This window comes from Babylonia areolata, chromosome 33 (genome assembly GCF_041734735.1).
Source record: "Babylonia areolata isolate BAREFJ2019XMU chromosome 33, ASM4173473v1, whole genome shotgun sequence".
In the NCBI taxonomy this organism is placed as follows: Eukaryota; Metazoa; Mollusca; class Gastropoda; order Neogastropoda; family Buccinidae; genus Babylonia; species Babylonia areolata.
Window position 1 is genome coordinate 9,216,121 of NC_134908.1, and position 5,000 is coordinate 9,221,120.

At 40.4% G+C, this 5,000-nt stretch overlaps 1 protein-coding gene across 2 annotated transcripts in view; it reads left to right on the plus strand.

Moving 5' to 3' along the window:
- LOC143277132 (uncharacterized) overlaps positions 1 to 5,000 on the plus strand; it is a 25,745-nt gene that overhangs the window by 5,129 nt on the left and 15,616 nt on the right. The gene's annotated exons all lie outside the window — the stretch shown is intronic.

Here is a 5,000-nt window from a genome sequence, read left to right on the forward strand (position 1 = left end):
ACAGCTTCGTTAAAGAAATGAAAGAAAATGGAAAGAACAGAAAAGACATTGATTCATCACTTCGTTTAGGAGATGAAAGAAAATGGAAAGAAAAGCAAAGACATTGATTCAAACGAAAGTGAAAGAAAATGGAGAGAAGAAAGGGAAGACGTTGATTCACTGCTTCGTTAAAGAAATGAAAGAAAATGGAAATTAAAGTAAAGACATTAATCCACCGCTTAGTTAAAGAAATGAAAGAAAATAGAAATGAAAAGAAAGACATTAATTCGCCGATTCGTTAAAGAAATGAAAGAAAATAGAAAGAAGGTTTCAGTTTCAGTTTCAGTAGCTCAAGGAGGCGTCACTGCGTTCGGACAAATCCATATACGCTACACCACATCTGCCAAGCAGATGCCTGACCAGCAGCGTAACCCAACGCGCTTAGTCAGGCCTTCAGAAAAAAAAAGAAAAGAAAAAAAGGTGAATAAATAATAGATAAATACTTTAAAAAAATAACTACTACCACTACTAATAATATGTATAAGGCTCAAAAACGTGATGAAGTCAACTATAAGCATAAATAAATAAATAAATAATAATTAAAAAAAAATAAAAAAATAAAAAAGACAACAATGATGATAAATAAGCAAATAAATGTAAAATATGGAGACACGCATTCACACACACACACTCACATATGCATAAGAGATATGTACCAAACATGTAGATAGGAGGGAGAAGACTAACTTCACCACCTGGTTACAGAAACAAAACAACATGTGTTCATGAAAAGGATCGAGAGAAAAAGACATTAATCCACCGCTGCTCACAGGACCTCAGTTTATAGTTAACTAGATGCTCAGTTTGATTTTTGACTCACTTGTGTAAACAAAGTGAGTCTACGTTTTAACCCGGTGTTCGGTTGTCTGTGTGTGTGTGTGTGTGTGTGTGTGTGTGTGTGTGTGTGTGTGTGTGTGTGTGTGTGTGTCCGTGGTAAACTTTGACATTGACATTTTCTCTGCAAATACTTTGTCAGCTGACACCAAATTTGGCATAAAAATAGGAAAAATTCAGTTCTTTCCAGTCATCTTGTTTAAAACAATATTGCACCTCTGGGATGGGCACAAATTTTTTTTAAAAAAAAGAAGCCTAATTATATGCAAACTGCATTTACTGTTATATCTATATTTTTTGTATTCTCTAAACTTGGCACTTTGGCCTCTTATTCTGACACAACTACAAGAGGAGTCATTATTATCATTTTTTGTTCAAACAGGAACTTCTTTTATGCTAAGCATGGAAATTTTATTTATTTTGCAAACGTTTTGGTGCAGAGTGGTAAAAAAAAGGAAATTACTCTGTAATTAATGCTAGGGGACTTAATTTATCACAAGTGAGTCTTGAAGGCCTTGCCTCTCTTGTTTGTTTGTTGTCTAGTCAAACTTTGGATGAAAGACGATACTGGGAGACCGGGAACCGAGCACAGACACTATACTGCATTGCCACATGAGCGTCTTAACCATTCTGCAACTTTGCTTCATACACATTGAATTGTTCTATTGTGTTGTGCATTTGTCACAACAATAAGTGGAGGGATGGCCTAGAGGTAACGCGTCCGTCTAGGAAGCGAGAGAATCTGAGCGCGCTGGTTCCAATCACGGCTCAGCCGCCGATATTTTCTCTCCCTCCACTAGACCTTGAGTGGTGGTCTGGATGCTAATCATTCGGATGAGACGATAAACCGAGGTCCCGTGTGCAGCATGCACTTAGCGCGCGTAAACGAACCCACGGCAACAAAAGGGTTGTTCCTGGCAAAAATCTGTAGAAAAATCCACTTTGATAGGAAAGACAATTAAAACTGCACACAGGAAAAATACAAAAAAGTGGGTGGCGCTGTAGTGTAGCGACGCGCTCTCCCCAGGGACAGCAGCCCGAATTTCACACAGAGAAATCTGTTGCGATAAAAAGCAATACAAATACAAATTTCTCTGTTTGAAATTCGGGCTGCTCTCCTCAAGGGAGAGCGCGTCGCTACACTGAGAACGCCGTTTTTTTTTCAGCAGTCTATTTGTTTTTCCTATCGAAGTGGATTTTTCTACAGAATTTTGCCATAGACAACCCTTTGGTTTTTGTCGTGGGTTCTTTTACGTGAGCTAAGTGTATGCTGCACACGGGACCTCGGTTTATCGCCTCATCCGAATGACTAACGATTCTGTAACCCTTCCCTCTGTAAACTGAATTCTGAGTCGTTTTACAAGGCAGTTCACAAAACATGTGCTTAACCATTGCACCTATCTTCCCTCCCCTCCCCTCCACCCCCACACATCACTGACAGACAGACTGAAACTGACATGCCTCTCCCCCCCCCACCCACCACCACCCAACAAAATCCCCTCCCCCTCCACCCCACCCACTCTCCCTCGCATGCGCGTGCAATCAAAGAGAAACCATCCCACGGGGTGTAGAAAAGTAGGGCATCTTGTTCGTGCATTGATTGCTCGTGCTGCTGTCAGCAAAACTGGAAATTGATTGGTTCGCGTCGCTGTCGTCATGGAAACTGACATGACATGGTGTTGGAATGTTTGGTGTGGGACACACATTAGTGTAGTGTGTTGGTTTCGTTGATGTCAATCAAACTACAGGCCTTTTATTATTATTATTATTATTATTATTATTATATAGCGCTGAATCTCATGCAGAGACAAATCAAAGCGCTTTCGCACCAGTCATTTAAACTCACGCATAACTCTAAAACTGGAGAAACTGAAGACAAGGAAGAGGCAGGGCAGGGAGGCTATTTTGGGAAGAGGTGGGTTTTAAGACCAGACTTAAAAGAGCTGAATGTGGAGACTTGACGAAGCGAAAGAGGAAGTTCATTCCAATTGCAAGGTCCAGAGACAGAGCGTTTGAATCTGGGAATGCGTAAACAGAGTGGATCCGAAGCTGATCGTTGTGAGTGAGATGGAGTATAGAGGTGAAGGCAACCACAGAGATAGGAAAGGGTAGATTTGTGAATACATTTATATCATAGAGTGCTGATCTTGTACTTTATTCTGTGTGAGACAGGGAGCCAGTGGAGATGTTGCAAAAGAGGAGTGATGTGCTCAGATCTTTTCTTTCTGAGGACGAGTCGGGCAGCAGAGTTTTGTATCCGCTGAAGGGACTGAATGGATGAAGCAGGCAAACCAGACAATGGAGAGTTACAGTAGTCAAGGCGAGAGAGAATGAGAGAAACGACAAGTCTAGATGTTGCGTCAGTGGACATATATTTCCGGACGGGATTGATGCGCCGCAATTGACAGTAGCAGGATTGACAGGTCTGACTGATAAATTTTTGCATTGACAGTGTGTTGTCAAGGACAACGCCGAGGTTCCTGCCTGAACTGGAAAGAGGGATGGATGTACTGCCAAGTTTGATTGTGTCAGTTATGATGGAAGAGAGTTTTTGTTTAGTTCCTATGATCATTGCTTCCGTTTTGTCCGCATTTAGTTGTAGCTTATTTAGAGTCATCCAGTTTTATGAGCTGGAAAAGCAAGCGAGTGGACTGAATCTATGAGGATATCTGAAATCGATATTTGGGGTGATTTTTGACTCATTTGTGTAAACGAAGTGAGTCTATGTTTTAACCCGGTGTTCGGTTGTCTGTGTGTGTGTGTGTGTGTGTGTGTGTGTGTGTCCGTGTGTCTGTGTGTTCGTGGTATACTTTAACATTGACATTTTCTCTGCAAATACTTTGTCACCTGACACCAAATTTGGCATAAAAATAGGAAAAATTCAGTTCTTTCCAGTCATCTTTTTAAAAACAATATTGCACCTCTGGGATGGGGTACAAAAAAATAAAAAAGAAGCCTAATTATATGCAAACTGCATTTAGTGTTATATTTATATTTTTTGTATTCTCTAAACTTGGCACTTTGACCTCTTATTCTGACACAACAACAAGAGCAGTCATTATTATCATTTTTTGTTCAAACAGGAACTTCTTTTGCTAAGCATGGAATTTTTATTTATTTTGCAAACGTTTTGGTGCAGATAGCAAAAAAGGGAAATTACTCTGTAATTAATGCTAGGGGACTTAATTTATCACAAGTGAGTCTTGAAGGCCTTGCCTCTCTTGCTTAAAATCAATTTTGTTATAGTTTCCGTTTCATTTCATTTACTTCTTGATTGTTTAGCTTTTATTTTGTTCTGTTTTTTTGTTGTTTTTTTTTTGTTTTTTTAATTCATTTTGCTTGTCTGTGACAAAATGTTGAGAAAGTTCAATGAAGCTTTAAGTCCAGTTGTACAGAGGTATTGTATTGGCACTATTGCGAAACTGCTTGAATACGTGGTTGCTCACATCTGTCTATTTACAACCAGAATGATTTTTTATGGACATGGCAATACAGACGTACATTTGCGTTGCGACAGAATCTGTGGGGAGCAAAATTAAGTACAATAACCCTAAAAAATATGTGGAGTGATGGCCTAGAGGTAACGCGTCGGCCTTGGAAGCGAGAGAATCTGAGCACGCTGGTTCGAATCACGGCTCAGCTGCCGATATTTTCTCTCCTTCCACTAGACCTTGAGTGGTGGTCTGGACGCTTAGTCATTCGGATGAGACGATAAACCGAGGTCCCGTGTGCAGCATGCACTTAGCGCACGTAAAAGAACCCACGGCAACAAAAGGGTTTGTTCCTGGCAAAATTCTGAAGAAAAATCCACTTCGATAGGAAAAGCAGATGAAACTGCGACGCGCTCTCCCTGGGGGAAACAGAGAAATCTGTTGTGATAAAGAGAAATACAAATACAAAATGGAGCTGAAACCTATAGAAACTTTTCCTTGGCTGTATTGAACGAGGCGATCTTTGGAGCGCTGAGTTTGTTCAGAGTTAAGAATGATACCAACTCCACGGTAAGCGCCATTTACTTAGGAACAGTCTTAAAATTAAGCAAACTTATCTCTGCAAAGATCGTCCAATGCAGCCCAGCCCGGTCAAGTCCTGTATCTAGGATGCAAATAGGAAAATTACCGGCCGTG